Source organism: Dermacentor albipictus, unplaced genomic scaffold, assembly GCF_038994185.2.
Source record: "Dermacentor albipictus isolate Rhodes 1998 colony unplaced genomic scaffold, USDA_Dalb.pri_finalv2 scaffold_23, whole genome shotgun sequence".
Lineage (NCBI taxonomy): Eukaryota > Metazoa > Arthropoda > Arachnida > Ixodida > Ixodidae > Dermacentor > Dermacentor albipictus.
In genome coordinates this window covers 4,979,115-4,999,591 of record NW_027225577.1, presented here as the reverse complement: position 1 = coordinate 4,999,591, position 20,477 = coordinate 4,979,115, and the positions used below count along the sequence as shown (strand labels likewise).

At 47.1% G+C, this 20,477-nt stretch overlaps 1 protein-coding gene across 4 annotated transcripts in view; it reads right to left on the bottom strand.

The window, feature by feature from the left end:
• LOC139052454 (alpha-2C adrenergic receptor-like) overlaps positions 1-20,477 on the bottom strand; it is a 744,579-nt gene that overhangs the window by 132,174 nt on the left and 591,928 nt on the right. For all 4 annotated transcript variants that reach the window (XM_070529563.1, XM_070529561.1, XM_070529560.1 and 1 more), the window contains one exon: positions 16,222-16,326. The gene's annotated coding sequence lies outside the window, so the exon portion shown is untranslated. The remainder of the gene's footprint in view (positions 1-16,221; positions 16,327-20,477) is intronic.

The window sequence follows — 20,477 nt, the reverse complement described above, 5'->3', positions numbered from 1 at the left end:
GAGGGTTTATAGCTTCGTACGCCGCACCTTATCAATTTCCTAATATAAAGACGTTTCGTTTTCAAAATGGGTGCCCTGGATTAACTGAGCAACTTTATAAAGCGAACCGCCCATTCCTTTTTTTTTTTTTTACGTGGATGAGCATGCTGGGAACATGTGTGAAGGTGTCTTGTGCTGCCTGTTAAAATTGGAAACTCCCAGCAGTTGATAGTTTATACGTGCATTATTACTGCAACAATGGTGCATCTAATAAGCTCCGGGAACGCACTATTGGATAAAAATGATGGTGAGGATCGATACATTTACCGCCTCCAAAAATCGGGTCGGTTAAAAAAAATGCGTGGGAGTAAGCAAACCTCGGCCGTTGCGCAGCTGTTGCAAACATGCGCCCACGTCGTTCACGGTTTCTCTGGCGCAAGTGCTCAGTTGGAAGGAAAGAAAGTCATCAAGCGCCAACAGTAGTGCAAACATAAGGTGCCTTTTCACTGTTTGCCTCAGTTCTCCCGCGATTCTCACGCACCCGTTATGGCTGGCTGGAATTAATTAGACCGTCAGTATACGCCCACAAACCAGAGCGAAGAAGTGTTGCGCAAAGGAGGTTGGTGAAACATGCCCCTCTTCTCAGCTTGTTCAGTTAGCGAAGAGAGAGAGAGAGAGAGAGAGAGAGAGAGAGAAAAGTTCTGCTATAGTGGGATATCATCGTTACACTAATTTAATGCAGTGGTTGTTTCGCGATCCGTAGATAACTGTGCGCGGGAAACAATGCGATGATTCAGCGCTTGCCATTCAGAGGAACCTCTTAATGGCGTTGCGGAATTTTCGCATGTTTACATATTCACAAAACGCGGGGACACAAATTGTTTGGTTGTGCTTCACGCTTTCCCATCAGCCGTTGTTGCTTAGTGGCCATGGTGTTGGGCTGCTAAGCACAAGGTGCCGGGATCGAATCCTGGCCACGGCGGCCGCATTTCGATGGGGGCGAAATGCGAAAACACCCGTGTACTTAGATTTAGGTGCACGCTAAGGAACGTCAGGTGGACCGAAGTCAGTCGCCACGTCATGTCTCATTATGAGGTCATGGTTTTGGTAAGTAAAACTCCGTAATTTTATCCCCCGCTTTCCGTTCTACCACATCTCTGTTTTGGTGCATGATCTTGAAGTACTTTGAAGTACTACGCTTACAGCGCTCGAGCTCACAATACGACGATGTTAAGACGGGAACACGGGAACACTGAAGTACTCGCTGAACTTGCGCCGCGCGTCGCCCCTTGAGTTTCACAATGGACTAGAATCTTGGAGTAGCGCTGCCAGTGAAACCAGCACTGGCCAGGAGGCGCTATGACAGTTTGAGCGTCCTGCTAAAACATGCTGACACCGTCCGACGGGGATCCACAAAAATGGTGTGATATCGTGACCGATGACCAACGCGTGCCCGTATCAACGGTTGATAACACACAGCGCGTCTGGCCAAGCTCTGCTGATCGCGCTAATCGCGAGCTCCTTACTTTTCTAGAAAAGTAACTAATTTCAGTTCACGTTTGTAGCGCATGTCTGTTTTTTTTTTTCAAACAAGACCTCAGACACCATTTCTTCTATTATAACATTCTTTAGGAGCGTGACCTGCAGTGATTGGCCCTATACAGTGTGCGGGACTCGTAATGCGCGTGTTCTGCTTTATTATTTGACATTGTGAACTTGCTCTTTCCTCCTTTCCTGTCAAGTGTATATACGCTTTCAAGCCAAGTAGTAGTAGTAGTAGTAGTAGTAGTAGTAGTAGTAGTAGTAGTAGTAGTAGTAGTAGTAGTAGTAGTAGCTGTAATAATAATAATAATAATAATAATAATAATAATAATAATAATAATAATAATATGTTATACCACGCTGGTGCCAACTCATGTCACAAATTGTACACACTCCCGCCGAGATGAGCGGTGAATTTGCGGACCCGAAGTCAAAGCATGTCATACTAAAAAAACAGTTTTCTTCTTTCACCCGAAAGGCCGTCTGTTACGACGACGCTGTCGGCACGCGAAGTTTCACCTCGGGCTGCCTATAAGGCATGCAGGTATTTAGGGATTTTGTTCCTGCGGTCTACGGGGCTTCAGGATAGACTTTAAGAACGCCGCGAGAAGCGGCGTTCTGAAAGCCTTAAAGAAAAGTGCTCGTGACCGTGCTCGAAAAACTAGACAATCGCCCCTTCACAGAAGAAAAAGTTCCAGGACACTGGTCCAGACGGGCTTCGGCACTCAAGGCCTTAAGGGCTTTGCTGAAGTTTTTAAGGGCATGCGAATTGTGCGACCGCCTTTGAATGTTGTCGGGCGTAGCATCGCGTTACTGTGGGAATTTTTCTGTTTCTTCCTTTTTTCTTCTTTCTCCCTTTATTCCCTTTAACCCTTTCCCCAGTGCAGGATAGCCAGCCGGTACTTACACTTGCTAGTCTCCCTGTCTTTGCTCCCCTTTTGTTTCTCTCTCTGTGTCTTAAGGACGCCAGCCCCTACCGCTCTATAGCGTACGCCCTTTGTTCGTGCTCGTCTCTCTTTTTCTCTGTCTCCCCCTTCCACTCTTTTTCTCTTTTTATTCCCTTAACCCTTCCCCCCGTGCAGGGTTGCCAACCGGTACTACCTCTCGTTAACCTTCCTGTCTTTCTCTGCATTCTTTTCTCTCTCTCTTTAGGGATTTTGTGTATGTTTCAGGTATAGGAATTACGGCAGCAGCGTACCAACTTATAACTTGAGCGTCATTAGCATACATCGAGTAAGTCAGTTTAGAATATTTATGAACAGGTTTTGCTATTGATTGAATTTAGAATGGTTAGCACATGCCCGACGGTACGTCACGGGCCCCATATATACAACGCTGCGGTGTTTGCACACTGAAAGATAGGAGAGAGTTTATTGGAAGTGCACTTGCTTTGCGGCAAACCACTTTATTTAACGTGCTAGCCTAGGGACTCGCTGGCAAAAGAAAATTTAGCAGAATCTTCATATGTCGCATTGCCGGACACCAGCGCCAGAATATCTATCTGTACCAGGTGATACATTGATAACAGCATGCTTATCGTTGAGAGCACAAATTGTCATTATCGCGATGATAACAGTTGGTGGCCGAAATGAAAACATATTCAACTGCAGCAGTGCGAAAAACTATAGGTAAGGTTTTGTGTAAATAAAAATTATAGTATGTCTTTGCTGTTGCATCGACGTAGTTCTTCGTTGTCGTAACTTGCTTTTACGACTGTCGCTGTGGCCGGCATCTTTGTTGCTACCCTTGCGTACGATATAGATGGGATTCTGAAGTGCTAAGTTCTCGAAAAATTTGTCGGTACAATTGCCACCAAGCGTATGCAGACTCCTGAGAAAGGGCGCACATTGAGCAATTAAACGGATGTTCAACTGATAGTGAATCGTGGCATTATCCCTTCCACGTATAGACTTCCTCTCTGCCGGACTAATGGACACTGCGGTCTGTCGCAAGATTCGTGTTTCTGAAAGTAAACGTTCATTCACGTCCACGCCAGTATACTTATTGGCCCAGTCAACGCCAAAGTGACTTCTATCTCCTTCTTAAGGCTTCTATAGGCTAATATGATCAATACAAGATAAAATAACAAGAAAATTGTGCAACTGGGAGTGCCTCTGTATTGGTCTCCATTACGAGCGAAGAATCGGATGGATGAAGTGGCTTTTATGGACCTTTCGACATCATCGTGCATTCGTAGCCACATCGCTCAATTTCTCCAAGATATTGCGATACACTCCAGGAAAAATCAGGAAAACGTAGTAGCGCTTTGCTTGCCACAGTAAAAATAAATATGACAAACTAGGACAGCACTATTCAGCAGCGCGTTTGAGATGCTGATGCCACGAGAATCAGGCTCGCCGTTTTCTTTTATAATGTATGCATTGACGCTTTTATTAGTATATACTTGCCTCATAAACGCCCCTGCAAAATGTAGCAGCGGCGTCGAAAAACGACGCCATGGAGTAACTGCTCAGCAGACTAAGGTATCGTGCACTGCGTATTGGTGTCGGTTACTTAACGAAAAGCAATACCAGACGAGAGAAAAAAAAAACTTAAACATCGATTCTATCCGTCTCACGGATTACTTACCACTTGACCGTCTCGCCATCGCTGCCATATTTAGCTCCTCTTTTTCTATCCTCTTACTTCCGCTTCTTTGTACACAGCCGCCAACGAGAATTACCTCTGGTTTACTTTCCTGCCTTCCTATAGATCGTTTTTATCTCCTTCTAGCCTAATACCAGTCTGCTTACCCACCGTGGTTGCTTAGTTGCTATGGTGTTGGGCTGCTAGGCACGAGGTCGCGGGATCGAATTCCGGCCACGGCGGCCTCATTTTGATGGGGGCGAAATGCTAAAACAGCCGAGTACTTAGATTAAGGTGCACGTTAAAGAACCCCAGGTGGTCCAAATTTCCGGAGTCCCCCACTACAGCGTGCCTCATAATCAGAAAGTGGTTTTGACACGTAAAACACCATAATTAATTACCAATCTGCTTAGTTTTCCTTGTAGACTACATTTGTCACTGCTTCAGGAGAATACATCGCTTCCTTACATAACCGCACGTGATCTCTCTTTGTCAAAATCCATAGACTCACACAGTCCTAAAGTGCCCTGCACTGAAAAGTGTTGTTCTGGTCTGGCAGCAAACATAACATTAGTGGAGCAGTTAGCTTTCCTGAATCGACGCCGCGGAACATTCCCTCCCTCCCTCCCTCCCTCCCTCCCTCCCTCCCTCCCTCCCTCCCTCCCTCCCTCCCTCTGTCTCCTTAATGCTTTATACTTATGTCACTTTAGTATCGTCGTGCGACGAAGATGACCTATAGGTGGATGCATTGAGGGTCGAAAAAATAAGTAATAGCTCCCGCTGTAACGACAAAAGAAGCTTTTGTTTCTTGTGTGAAGAACACGCAGGTGATTCACCAGTTCCTTCTTTGTGTTAATTTTGCTTCCCATCCTGCGGCACTTGACTAAGGGCATGCCCTGTCCAAACACAGAGCTGCTTGCTGATGGCTTGACAATACAAAGGAGTGAGTGGCCAAGAAACGCTCTGGAGACTGGCGGGCGTGTGTCAAAGAAGAGCTTTCCCCCTCGCCCTACACCTACAACCATTTGTGCATCTAAATTCCTCCTAGGTCCTTTCATCGTTTTCATTGTAGGCGAAGTTAGACGTCTGCAGGGGGAGAAAGCTGTACTCATGAAGCTACAAGTGTGGCTCGTTTGAGCTAAAACGACACCCTGCGCTGCTTGTAGGCTGCTTCTGTGTAAAACTATATGCGTGCCGAACCACGATTCGATGAAGCGTCTGGGCTGCTATAGGCAGTTGCTGCTTTTTTCTCCATTCACTGCAGGCACTATGGTCTTTAGAGGCAATCAAGGAACCAGCTAAAAAGAACAGTGGCATGGATGTATCAAACATACTATATTATAGTAGGTATCGCAGTTTCACTATTTTCTGTTTACCTAAGGATAAGCACTGCTTGTTGAAGCTAACGATGCATGCGCCTTCCTCATTAACCGTTAAGCACGACCCAACCTTTCTCTTCTTTCCTAATTCTTTCTTATGCTCAAGATTGTTGTTTATGCAAACGGGGGCGTGCGTAATTACAGGCCGCTGTAAGAAACACGGAAGCATCTTTAGGGAACCTTTTGGTTCGATTAACGAAGTTGTGCATTTTTCAACGAAGGAATGCAAGACCCGTTTGTCAGTTGCTTGAAACATCCCAATAAGTGGAAAATGCCGTTTTGCTTTCCCATATCAATCAATCAATCAATCAATCAATCAATCAATCAATCAATCAATCAATCAATCAATCAATCAATCAATCAATCAATCAATCAATCAATCATGGATGGAATAACGTTAATGAAAGGTCCTGCGAGCTACGGGGCGCAAGGCCCCATAGAGCGGTCTACTCCCACGTTGGGATTGATGCTAGATCCGCACCGCTGCTGCATCAATCAATCAACGTACAAATCAATCAATCAATTAATTATATTAATTATTTAGTCACCTGCCCAACCAACTAATCATCAATTGTCATCATCATCAATCATCAGTAAATCGATTTTTAATTAATTACAGCGTTTCGTGCCAGGTCGTACAAGTGTCCCGGTCCTTGAGCCTATGGTCAATGGTATGTGCATCGGTAGTGGGATATTAAGACTTTCCATTAGCTATTCCTACTTTTATGGTATTTTTGCTACAAACCTTGCAGGTCTTGCTGTTGGTCCTAACTTAAGACCAAAATATATATTCGTATTGCAAGGAGCAAGTCAAGGAGAGAGAGAGAGAAAACGAAATGCCTTAACGTTGTTCTTGGCTCTCTTAAGACTATTATTGTGATTGTTATGGTATTATTATTATTATTATTATTATTATTATTATTATTATTATTATTATTATTATTATTATTATTATTATTATTATTATTAACATATAACCGCGTCCTGCTTGGGTCTGCGACGAGTTGCTGTGAGTCGTGAGTAACGAAATTGATATCCGGGCCGCACAAGCCTGAACTACCGCCCTCTGTGCTTACGGAAACGCGAATCCCTTCGAGAAATTCAATTTTCAATGGTTTCACGTTCTTGTGCAGAAATAAATAAAACAATTATGCCAGCTGATATTGAAACATACACTAATGATATATCTTTATTACATTTTAGAAGGCTTGTAACATCCAAGCAGTAGTTGTCCGAGGATACAGTGCACTGTCTCAGTAGAGCATTCCTAACCGTTTCTGTGTGTAGCGATTTCAAAAATTTTCCACATATTAATTCCTCCGAGAAGTCTGAAGCGTTTAGAAGTGTTTTCTCGGGCTGCCGCTAAAAGTTTATATCACGGCCGCTTGTGAACGTTTGTGACTTTGTTTACAAACTCATAGGGGTGTGACTTGCCTTTGCCAGTTATATTCATATATTCGTGGATATATAGGACTGTGCGCTCTGGATTTCTGGCGCTATGACGTGGTTTCTAGTCGACTTGATTTTTTTTTTATGTTGTTGTTTCTGTTATACGAAAAGTAGTAGCAGTCCCCATCATGGGGTCACTAAATCTCTTTCTTTTATTTTCGTTTCAATAAAAAAATGCAGCTAGAAATTTACCTCACAAACCTCCGAAGCGCAATGATTGCTAAAGCTGATAACACTGCCAAACCAACTCATCCCCACTTTTCCACAATCGGAAGGCCATTTATAAGCTGGGCTCACAGACTTATATGATAATGCTTCTCGGAAGCAAGCAAGAAGCTCAACTTGTTCCGAACAGAGCATTCCGCACGATCGTAAATGCCCGAATACCTGCCACGGACAGTTGCGGAGGCAACGTTTTCTTGCTTTGCACCAAGAAGGCAGAAATAAACGAGATGAAACGGACGCTTTTGAGTGCGGATGAAAAAAGAAAAGAAAAAGAGAGCTTAGCAGATCAAGCCCTCCGGTAAGTGACAGCGCCAGCTGAAGCAGGAGTTCACCCGTTCTCGCCACTGCGTTCTTTATCTGTATGCGGTGCCACGAGCAATAAAAAATAATCGGCACATTATGGCACCGCGATCAATAAACACAGTTCCCAGCAGTAGTTAGAAGAGGAGCGTGACGCGGGAGCCCTAAATATCATTTCTAAAGGACGAACTGGAATCGCGGAATCTTAAAGGAGAGGGGCACGGGGTAGGCAGACACAACAAGTAAAAAAATCTCTCGTGACAACAAAAACAAGCGCACACGAATACGTGGAAAGGAGGCTGGAGAGGGAAGGAAGCGCTGCACTTCTCACTTTCTGCTCACTACCCTTTTTTTTTAATTTCTGGGCAGCGCGAAAAGGCTGCCTTTGGCCGATTAAGGGGAGCAACTGAGAAAGAGAACTCCCGACTCCATTCTCGGGATACTTATAGAGCCACTCGTTTAGGGAAGGATGGTACGGGGAGAAAGCGGCGGCACGTGGGCGACGTACGTACACAGGGTTGGTCGCGCTCGCTACGCAGGCGCCGTTCTGCTGCGATGCGTGGCTATGCCCGCCGCGGCCCGCGAACACTTATCGAAGGGCATTAATTCTTTCCCTCCTCGTCAGCCTCCTCCTTTCATCCCTTCGCGCAGCCCCTGAGAACGCGGCGACACACGCCCGCGTTCAGCCTCGTGGAGTGGCGATAAAGGAGCAACTGCGTTTTCGGAAGCGCGCAGCGATAAAGGGCGTCTCCGGTTCTGGTTACCCCCACTTTACCCTCGTCCGCGCAGCGATCCTTCCCTCTTTCCCGCCAGGCTTCCTTACTTCTCCCTTTCCTTCCCCCGTGCGCTTGTGCGTCGCCTCGGCCCTGTCCGGCACCATCCTCTCCGTAGCCCTCCTAAATCAGCGCGATCAAGTTTTGTCGAGCTTGCCGCCCGCCGCCCGCTGTGTCTTCTTCCCTGCCTTATCTAGCGGCGCGCGCGTTGTTTGTCAATTCATTGCGCCTCCTAACTCCGCGGCGACGTTCCCCTACAACTCGTAACTTCTTATCTTCACCGACATCGCCGTTTTCTACTCATTCTAAAAGATTGGCGACCATGCTGGTATACCTTCTCGCTTAGTTACCGTAACTTTTATCGCCAAATGTTTCCGTTTCCGGTCTGCCGGTAGTCCACCGGCCCCCCTTGTAACCCTCTTTCATCTTCCGTCCCACATTTTCCCATTGCCCTGCAACGTCCTTCTAGCGGGTTTTTTCGGGCATCCCTCTCTTCCGGCATCTCTTCCGGGCGCGAAGAGTATATATTCACGTTCAAATATCTTTCTCGTCTGCCCTCTGCCTCGAAAATTTAATCTCGTTCTAATTTTCTCTGTCATTAAACAAGTCATAATGTCCAGCATATAACTGTTTTTTCCGTGTCTTCTTGTAAGTTTTGTCGTCGTATTTCCTTTGCCCTCGCTTCGTCTAAAGGTATGACGGAAATAAAGAACCCCCCCCCTCCCCCCGTCCGAAATGTCGCGCTCCGTCCGGGCCGCTGACGCGGATCTAGGCCGAGCGCTCGAGACGACCGAGCGAGAGTAAAGGGAAGTGCCGACGAGATCAGCGCGGGAGCGCGCGCGTTTTCGGAAAATTTGCTCCCCTAACGTCACGAGTCCCCGGGCGGGTGACGTCAATAGGAAATGACGTCAATGGCCGAGGGAAGCTCCCTCTCCCCTTTGGCGCTCGCGACGCGCATAGCGCTATGGCTGTGGGGGAGAGGCAGTATGAGAAGGTTGAGCGGAACGGACGGCCGCCGCGCCGTTTTTCCCCATTTGCGCAGGTTCAGAATGAGGGCAGTCGTTTTGTGCAGGCGGCGCAGAGAAAGGGAGAAATAAGGAAACAGAGATGAGGAAATAAATGACTATGCACGGTAATTCCACGGATAGTTATTGCCCGCCTATCAAATGTAATGGCATTTGCGGACGTTATGCATGTACTCCATATGCCAGTCGAGGCCAGGGACCGTATATCAGATTCGCTGCTTTCAGTGCTCGCACGCGTTGATTGGATAAATCAGCGGATGTGACGTCAGCAACGTCCCGTCTCCAATTACCATTTCACATTATACACTCATCGCGAACATTGGCGCAAAAACGTGCTTCGCTCCAGTGAGGCACCGCATCGGACGTTACGCAACACAATATTAATACTTTATACGAAGTGGTTGACCGCGAGTATAGCGTTTGGTTTCGCTCGGGAAAAAGAAAACACTTGTGTAAGTTGAGCAATGGTCGACATGGCCCGGGAGATGTGTTTGCATTGCCCTTTTATCAGAGAACGCTGCTTATACGTGCTCTATAGCGGTGCAAGAGTACAGACAATCACGTGGTTGTTTTTTGTAATATGCTGGCGATGTGCCTGTAAGATATAGTCACGTGCTTGTTCTTGCGGGTGGTATACGCTTCATCGCTTCCACCCCGTTCCACCAATCGCATTTTTTAACCGCACTACTACGCACTGCGATCATCAGCAGCGTTCCGCAACCATGCCGTCTACCTATTGCCCAGTTGCCCTGTGCCCAATTGTTTTGGAGGTAATATCATCTAGCACCCTAATCGAACCTCTACCGAGCACTCCGGTGAAGTATACTAAGCCTAACTTGCACACGCTTACGATGGCTCAACTTCGCTAACTGGTATACAGGAACTTAAGTTCGCAGAAGGCAGCTTCGTCACCTGGCACGCAAGCTATCTTTAACAGAGTGGAACACCCCATATATAACGCGCTCCAGATTGTATGAATTGAACTATTCGCTACAACTCTGACCTCCACCCGGGCTTCACCGACCTGGGGCATCGCTTCTATACCGGCTGTGGTTGGGAAAGGCTTTCACGAAGGCGTACACTAGTTTGATTGGAATGACCGACAGTGTTGTATGCGACGTCTGCGGCGCGGAAGAGCACATCTCACATTTATTGCGCCACTGTCATCGATTTCAGTCGCAATGACAAACATTACCTATCGCATTGCGACGACTGGACAATCACCCGTTGTCTGTACAGGTGCTAATTGAAGACCGTCCCCATCGCTCGTCATCCCACAAAGCTATGAATGCACTTTTGTCTTTCTTGAGGGCGACTGGCTTATGTCAATGTCTTTGACTAGCTCAGACCCTCCGCGTGCGTGCGCGAGCTCACCACGACTTCCTCCCCCTCCCCTCCCTCTCTCTATCTTATGTATCTATTGCCTCTTTCCCGTCCCCCAGAGTAGAGTAGCCAACGAGGCGCATTTCTGGTTAACATCCCTGCCTCCTCTCTTTGTTTCCTCCTCCTCCTCCTCCTAAGCTTGCAATAAACGATTCGAATTGCACAATCTTTCCAAACGTCCTGCTGCGTGGCCAACTGGTAATCATACAAGGAAACTCATGTGCTCATGCTCAACTGCGGACACAGAGATTCTTACCCGTAAAATCAAGCTACATATGCTGGAAACTGATTTACACCGTTATGATGGCCTTCGGTCTTTAACTCACACCTTCACACCTGCAGTGGTGTAAAGAGGTGATTTATGCATCAATTTTCACCCTTAAGAAACCTTACAATGTCAGGGAATGCCGAAGAATTAGCAACATTCATTGTTACGCCACTCCACTGCTGGAAAGAACCGTTACATCAGTATACGGCATGCCGGTGCATTGCTTGTGAGTTATACTTCAACGTCTTCTGTATAGCCTTATACTGCAGTGAACTTTCACTAAATGCTAGTATTGAGGCAATTTTTGTCTTGCTTGGCTTGAGAACCCATTCAGCCTCAGCTTAGTTGCAGGACGGGTGCCAGAAGAGCACAATACTAACAGATTCCTTCAGTACTAAGGACTCTGATACTAATTAATCATGTGTTTCGTACGTATAGAGGTATACTACTTGCTACGTCAAAGGAATCAAAATTTTTTTGGTGCCAGTACTGTTGCCCCCTGTGGTACCTTATTAAGCTTAATGTGGACAATATAGCTAAATGTGCGCGATATACAGCCACTGTTATTGAACGACATGAGTAGAAGAACGAGTTCAATTTAGTTACGTCTTCAATAGCAGTTGTGCGTCACAAGTATCGTCTTGGAATCAAGACAATGCCTTGAATGCAATGCATGTCGTCTATAGTAAAACAATTCTGCTCTGCATCAAGCTAATTGTTTGAATTGTTTGACAATTGTAATAATATCGTGATTTGTTTTCGATCACAAATACATGCACAGGGAAACTTTCCTGCAAAATTGTTCAACTGGGCATCATAAAAGTATTATAATAATCATCATCACTAGATTGCTAATACACGATTATTGCTGAGAACAGTAAAAAAAAATGCGACACTAAAAAAAATAAAGGAAAAAGAAATGATTCGGCGAGAGAAAAAGCGTAAAAGTTGAGATTTCTTGTTGTCACAAGAAGAGTGCAGTGAAAGAAAAACCTCCTTTCCTCAGCACAAAAAAAGATAAAGGAGAAAAAGAGCGTCTGGGGTAAGCGCTGCGAAACGAAACTTGTGGTTTCAAGAACTTGAAGCGACAACGTGGCTTCCACGCGTTCGTAGCAAGTGTAAGAGAGAGAGAGAGAGAGAGAAAGAAGAAAGGAAGAGGAACAACAGATATGGAGGAGGAAAGATCCTATGAAGCACGATCTCGTCTTTCAGATAAGCTACGACTGAAAAGTAGCGAAACGTGACACCTAAACTTACTGTCATCGAGTTCTGTGCAGCTGCATTAAACCGACATTTAAAGGTCTGTGCAGCGCGAGCAGAGACAGAAACACCTTTAAATTCGAAGCCTCTAGTCTCGATTTCACTGTAGCGGTGTCTACTTTTGTTGATGCATAAAAAGAAAGGACGTTGATGGGAACGAGCCATTTCTAAAATTGTGTGCCTTTTCACTGAACACCAAAAGTAGAGATTGGTGCCTCAGAGATAAATCGAACAGGCACGAGCATTTAGGACAGCGAACCATTGAGTAAGTAAATCCCTGGTGTTTTACGTGGTAAAACCACAATCTGATTATGAGGCACGCAGTAGAGCGGGACTTCGGAATAATTTTGACCCCCTGGCGGTCTTCAACGTGCACCTAAATCTAAGAGCACGAGCACTGTTTGCATTTCGCCACTATCGCGTAAATGAGGCCAACGCTGGCGTGAATCGAACTTACGACACGGTGCCTAGCAGCGCGACGCCATGGCCCTTAAGCCACCACTGCGGTTGAATCATTGAGTTTCGTGTGAAAATTAGTGGAGGGAACTCCGACGTTGCGATCGCTTAGGTGCCTTAGGAATGATAAGTAATATGTGGATTTGTCTAATACCCGTGCTTGTGACTTCAAACGTTCTTGTGGCGTTATTTGTTACTTTACATTTTCGAAATATATATTGCAATCATAGTTTCTTAAAAAAAAGTCAACAAGTCTCTGCGCACATGCATATTAAGTGGAACTTATTGCGTTTATCAGGCAAGAATTGGTTTGCAAATGCCATTTGCCAAAAGCCATTTGAAGCCAGTAGGACGCAGTTTAATCTAATCTATTTAGTACCCGGGATACCTGTGCTGGCTAAACCGGCACGTTTGCAGCTCTCTTTATCTAGCGCGAAAATTCCCTGCATAGCTAACTGTGTGGTAAACTTTATGGCGAAAAGAAACGAGGGAAGGCCGTCATGTCAGCTGCAAAGCGCTGCACGCAAGTTCGTCGAAACGATGTCCCCAGGCGCGCAGTACTTATGCGAGCGTATAGTTTAGCCCATCATTCCGCGAAGGTGATATGAGCGGCTGTCTTCAGCGAGACCGGACACCCTGGTGTCCGGTCTAAAGATATGGCGCGTCAGCCACGTGTCGCGCCCGTTTCCCGATTTCCCTCCGTGTTTGCGCTGGTGTGAGAGAGAAAGAGAAAGAAAGAGAAAGAGAGAAAGAGGGAGAGAGAGATAGCCCTCTCTCCGCCGTCTTACGATCCGTTTCCCTTTTAGTTTCCGTACGTCGGCGTGATGCGTCCACGCGCCGTTGTTTTTCCAGCGGCATTGCGTCACGAGAAGGCTCGGTTTCGAATTGTCCGCGCTCCGCGCATCGCATGCAGCCGCAAGTTTCGCAAGCGCCGGGTTTTTATTGAGCTATACGATTTCGCGGGCTCGTTTCTTTGAGTGTTCCCAGAGAGCGGGAAGTGTACACTTCGAGTTAGGCCATTGTGCACGCCGCCATTGTGCAGATTGGGCTGGCCGCACTCTATCTGCTGCGAAAGCGAGTTTTACAGCCGTCAGAGGGTCCGTATGAAGCATGGGCCGCCGTTGGAGGCGAATCCACGAAAACGGAGACGCTTTCTTTGCGGGGCGTTCCTCCAAATGTGTTTAGTGTGAGCCGGCGCGGAATCAGGGAAACTAGGTAGTCTGTACAGAGTGCGAAGACTGATTTTGGCCGCCTTGCAGAGAAACGGCGCCGATGCATTCGAGAACTGAACTTTTTGTTTACTTGAGCAGTTCAATGAAAGTTTGAAATCAAACTTTCATTGAAATATATATATATATATATATATATATATATATATATATATATATATATATATATATATATAAGAAGCGTGAACGCGCACACAGTACGAGGCCCAATGCATGTGCCATTAGAGAGAGGCAGTTAACTCGTAAGAACGTAAGAAAAGGCAGATTAGATCGGCTCGAAGAAAATTTTCTAGGAGCTTACATATAACGTTGGCGCATTGCCAATGGCTCGCTGGGTACACCAGGCGGCGAAGGGTAAGTCAAGTGCGCACTATCTGCCGGCGCAAAGTTACCATGAATAAAATAAAGGGTGCGTTAATGGCCAATTTCTTTGAAAGAGCAGTTGCCGCGTGGCCTTCTGTTACTCTTCGAACTTTTTTCCCCGGCTTAAATGCGTACGGAGGACGTTAGTTACCTGTGAGCAAGCGAGAAAAAAAAAACATCGCCTTCCTACAATTCACATTTCACACCTCCCTGTTTAGGTTAAACATTTTGCAAGGGCAACCAGCCTTTGAATGATGCCAGCTGCAACGTCAGTACCGGCAAAACCGTTTCCGCGCGATGTTCCTGCAGCTGCTAGCCAAAGATTAACGGGCGTTCAAAGGACACAATAATGAAAGGATTCGTTGCCAGAGATAATGCTTTCCGCTTTACATCCTCGTGTTCACAAGGCAGCAACAAAAAAGCCATGCCTCCATCGCTTTGCTTGCAGCCATCGTTCGTTTCGAGGTTATTTCGGTTCCGAAAGGCCCGCGTGTATCGTCGTCGTTTTGAACCACACAGCGTAGAACGTGTCGGGGCCGCACAACGCAGCGTCGCTGCCGTCGCCGCAGGGGTCAAACCGCCGCGTGAATACAGATGCCATCCGGGCACGCTTCCGGGCGTTCGCACAAAAACCGCCGATTACGCGCTTAACGCACGCGAGCGACTGCCACACCGAGGGGGCAGAGTTGTGGCGAGGTGCGGGTCTCGCGACGGCATCGGAGGCTGCGAGCGAGTGTTGCGGGCGCACTGTCAATACGGCTGTAGTTATTTATTATATTTTTTTTTCAGCTGTGTCGCTTCATCCACCCGTCCCGAGCGAGCACGAATAACGCTGACACGCGGGCTCGGTGAGTCAGGCGCGCCGTTCGGTATAGTCGTCCGGAAGTGAAGTGCAAACAAAAACGCCGGCGAATGGACAGAAATGTCGAAAAAAATAAAAATATATAGGTGGCCTCCTTCGCTATACATCGAACGCGGAATCTTCGTTAGCATAGCAAATTATAAAATCGTCGGGAACATCGACCGTTGCTCCTTAGGCTGGCCATGTTTTGTATCGATCGTCTTCTGTTTGTCTTGCACGTCGTGACCATGATTACTATGTGCGCACCTATGGTGGTTGCTTACTGAATGTCTACATTTTACTCTTCTACTCTTTACTTTTTTCACTTTATTTTTTAAGGTAATTACTAGTGACATTTGTGTCCTCACGCGTGGATCATTTCTGTAGTTCTTTTCTTTTAGCCTCGTTTATCATGACGTTATCATTTGAGGCTCGCGTTTCTTTTTGGCGTGCCTTTTGTGTAGTCGACTCCTTCTCTTTTGTGACTTCCGACGCGTATAGCAGGTGGGCTAAAAAACTAAAACAAAGTGGCGCGGAAGACACTGTACGTTGACGCTGTAGAGTCAGCGCTGCTTCGAGGGGAGAGAGAAAAGAAAAGCTGGCAGCGGGATGAAGCACGGCGAGAGCCAAAGCATGTGCGATTAGGCGCGCTTCTGGGTTCCGCTATTTCCCTCTCCGCTCGCGGAGCCAAGGATGCCAAGAAAACAGACAGATAGATCGCTTTTCCTGTTCCACTACCACAAACACGCCATTCGTGACTGCCTCAATGATGTCTCTATACTGCAATCGCATACGCTTGTGGCTCGCACGGGCGGGCGGGCTCCGGTTGGGGTCGCCGTTGTTTGTTTAGGGAAGCAAACGCGAGGCGAACCGCCCGCACAAGCGGCTTTGGGGGTGGCACGCCGCACAGTTGGCGAAGGAAGGATTCGCGCGCGGGGCAGAGTGGCAGCGTGCCTTTTGTGGCGGAAGCTCGTGTAGTACGACGCGTTTTGTTTGAGCGCCGAGGAAAAGAAGCATCGCCGGCGGCGCAGATGAGACGAGCCGAGAAGAGAATGCTCGGAGAGACGTCGGAAGAAAAAGAAAAGAGAAATCGCGCTATAGAGACGGCTCGGCGGGCGTTCAGTGCGGGGCCGTATGGTGAGCGGCCGGTGCCTCATGAATACCTGATTTGTTCCCGGCGTGCGAGGCGAGAGGGCCGCGGGTCGAAACTGGAGCGTCGTCCGCTGTCACGCCACAAACGTGTCGCTGGCCAGGACGGGAACAGGATCCTGCGATGCGTAAACAGAGACACACGCTCGCAACGTCGCAGTCAGCTCCGCGAAGAGGTGGGGAAAAAAAACAGGGAAGAAAGAAAAAAAAAGAAGAGAAAAGAAAAGAACAGTGGTTCGCAGAGGGCGATACGATTCGCGGCAGCAGTTTCGGGAGTGGTGCTTCCGGCCACGACTTCTAGAGAGTTAGCACTTGCGCGTGTGCGGTGCATGCGTACCTACGAGTCCACGTTTGCTTTGCTTGCTCGCGCAAAGCTGCACACTTCATTGTGCGTGTGAACCGATGTGTACAGGTGCTGGCTGACAGTAAAGCCCGCACACTCCACTATCGGAGGTGTCAAGCAGATATTTATGTATTATGGGGTTTTACGTGCCAAAACCACTTTCTGATTATGAGGCACGCCGTAGTGGAGGGCTCCGGAAATTTAGACCACCTGGGGTTCTTTAACGTGCACCTAAGTCTATGTACACGGGTGTTTTCGCATTTCGCTCCCATAGAAATGCGAACGCCATGGCCGAGATTCGATCCCGTGACATCGTGCTCAGCAGCCCAACACCCTAGCTACTGAGAAACCACGGCGGGATTGGAGGTGTAGAATTCGTAGCTTTCTACGGTTCTACGGTATCGAATCGATCTTCTGATATATATATATATATATATATATATATATATATATATATATATATATATATATATATATATATATATATATATATATATATATATATATATATATATATATATATATATATATATATATATATATATATATATATATATACCTTTGACAGAGTGGGCCACGCACGCGGGAAACAGGTGGCCATTCAAATGCGATTTAAGTGATGTCAAACCCACACGGCATACACATTGCCTTCAGAAATGTCTTTTGTAAACGCTTAAACATTCTATCAGCAACATACAAAAAGAAAGGAAGAAAGAAAAGGCAACTTAAGGTTCTTGGCAAAAAACCGATTGCAAGGCACTGCGATAGCAAGTTTTAGGCTGTATCTTTTGCCGATCACTTTTCAGAGGCACGTTCATTTTTGCGTGACGTAACGTCCAGTGCGACCTCTCACGGAAGCGACCGGCATCCGTTCCGCAGGCTCAGCCAATCAACGCCTATTGAATGTGAGATGCCCGAAGGCGATGGACCGGTAGAACGCGGCGCGATGTTTCTTTTGCACGTGGTGCCGTCGACGTCTGCGCTCTTGATTATCAATCATCGCTTTAGGCACGCGTTGACGAACTTGCACTAGCAAGGCACTGACGTTACGCCCCCTTGAGAAAACCTCTAGCTTTAGAATCGGTAGCTGGGCGTGTTGGTTGAGCGTAATCTGATACCCACAAAGGACTCAACTGGTGACATGAACCAGTGTAAACATTTAATTTAAGTAAAATTTTGCGTGAGTCCACTTTGCAACGGAATGCATTTCGTCTGAGAGAGAGAGAGAGAGAGAAAACAAGGGTAGGAAAGGCAGGGAGGTCAACCAGAACAGCATCCGGTTTGCTAACCTACACTGGGGGTGGGGGAAAGGGGAATAGAAAGAGGAAGAAAGGGAGAGAGTAAGCACTGAGTACGTGTGGAAGGGACACCGTACACAAGATCAAAGTGTATTTCGTCTGAGTTGTTCCAGGGCCGCTAGTAGCTTACAGCTAGACCCGCTACGAACACTCAGACGTGAGGACGATTCCGTACTATACGGGGCCTGGATCCGACCAGCGTGCGGGCTTGACAAGAATTTCAAGAATGACCAGTAGCTTCTGGCTTTCGCCGACGAGTCTGGCCTGCTGCGCCGCTGTCTTGCACGCTTTTGGAAAGCCGACGCGGCCTAGGCCTAGGCCAATCTCGACCAATCGCGTGAGGCGAAACCTAACGTCGGCTTTTCGAACTCGTACAAGATAGCGGCCCTGGGGCGGTATTCTGTAAGAGTCCACCTGGTGGACTGTCCATTTCGGCCGCTGCTGATTGGATGCGGTTGTACGAGCGAGGAGGAGTGGAGCGGCTCCAGCCAATCAGCAGCGGCCGAAATGGACAGTCCACTAGGTGGACTCCTACAGAATACCACCCCTGGTTACCCTTTGGTGGCCCTGCAGACTGACCACCAACGTCTGTTTTATCTTTCACTTTCACTGCTATATGATACGTAAATTTACTTAGGCCCCTAATATAGGCCAAAGTTCCGGCACTTTCATTAAAAGGTCAGTCATTTATAATGCCCCCCACCGTCGCAGACGATGCGTGGTCGCCACGCATCGTCTGCTATTACGACAGCGATGTGTAAGTGACAAGAGAATTGAACAAAATGAATGAATTTGGTTTACGTACAGTGTCCTTACAAAGAGATTTTCGCTATCGTAGCTCGATTTCAGTCAGTAAGGAATGGACGATATTCTTTCGGTTTCTCTCTCTCTTTCAAGAATATGCTAGGTCTCTCAGAGGCATCTTAACCGACATCAGATCTGTAACTTACACTCATGGGTTGGTTCGTTTTGACGGGAAAAGCTACATGCATACGCTAGATGAACACAAATGTCGGGTAGGAGGTTGAAAGCGGGTGCGTTCAGGTTACTCTTCATCACGGGGCTTCATGTAAACTGTTCCGAAGTTTCATTACGGGAGCGTGTTCTTGAGTTCCTCCCAATCGAAAAGCTGCCAGCATGACACTGGCGGATTCGAAATCCCTACCTACTGCTTAGCAGAAGAACACCTTAGCCTGCTCAGCTGACACCACCGCGGGTTCGGCTGTTTATGTGGCTGACGAAGATATAGAGGGAGAGATTTGTTAGAGAGCTACAGTGTAAGAGCAAAGGGAGCGCTAGCCACTCCCTTTACATAAGTTAACTTGTCTCGTACGCAATTTCACTTTTAAGAGTTTGCGCGCACCTCACTAGAAAACGTGCAACCAGCCGTCAGACTTAACGCGAACAATCAAGACACATGTCTAGCGACTTAATTCTAACAAACGCTTTCTGTAAGGAGCAAACATCAAAGATTTTGGAAAGACTCTGCATTAAGCTATGGCCAGTTTCAAGGCACCCTGACAGGAAATCTCGTGCACGTTCTACATATAGAAACTCAAAGACGCTTACTCAGGTTAAGTGTTACGGGGGTTGTGCACTGTGTAAGTGTACTCCATTAGTTTCATCTCCGTCGAATATGTACAATGAGAGTGTGCCGGGAGAATATGGGAACCTGCCAGTATGAAGTTCAATGTGGGAACAAGAGAGAGACAAAAGAAAGGGGAAAGGCAGGTAGCTCAACGAGATGGGTAGATCCGGTTTGCTACCCTACGCTCGGGAGAGAGAGGAGAGGGAGGTAAAGTGCTAGCAGAGTAGAGCTAAAGAAAGAAAAGTACATAGACATGCAATCACAGTCAAATACTGTCACTTTATACCGTCACCACACAGCACAGTAGCACTTGCAGCACGATAAACATCTGTTCAGGCTGTAGCCGCTTGTCCAATTCTGTTGCCCTTAGAAAGTGCAACAGTGCCCTCGTCGCCCTCCGCTGCGATGGTTTGTGATTTCGGCATTCTAAAATAAGTTCTTCTGTCAGAGGTCTTTGGTCGAATCGCGCTATCGCGATTTCGAGCGATCGTCTCTGTAAATTGTAGCGCGTACAGTCACAGAGAAGGTGTTGAAGAGTCTCCTCGCTATACCACAGCCATCGCACTAGACATCGGTGGCCCATCCGATTCGGAATGCAAAGGACTTAGTGACGGCCACCCCTAGCCATATTCGACAAAGCAGGGTAGCTTCGCGACGGCAGAAGCCAATCGCAAAGGAGCTTCGAGCATTCCCTTTGTTCTCGTATATATATTTAAGAACCGGTTCCCATCCCATGTAGAATCTCTGCAAGGTATCGAAGAAGCAAGTTTTGATAACAGTTCGGAGCTTTATCCTTCGATAAGCCATCTCTGTAGCATGGTGCGTCCGCACACCGTATTTATGCTGCGACCGTAAAGCGGCTCAGCTGATGCGTGCGCTATATGCCTCCCATGCCTCACTCACTAATATTGCGTTGAATCCGTGTACTACCACCTAGCTCCGTAATAGCGCGTTCCACTGCGCGATATATAAACGGCGCCATCTTTTCTCTTATCTTCAGAGTGAATGAGGGGACCACGCCTTAACGAGCGCTGAGAGCAA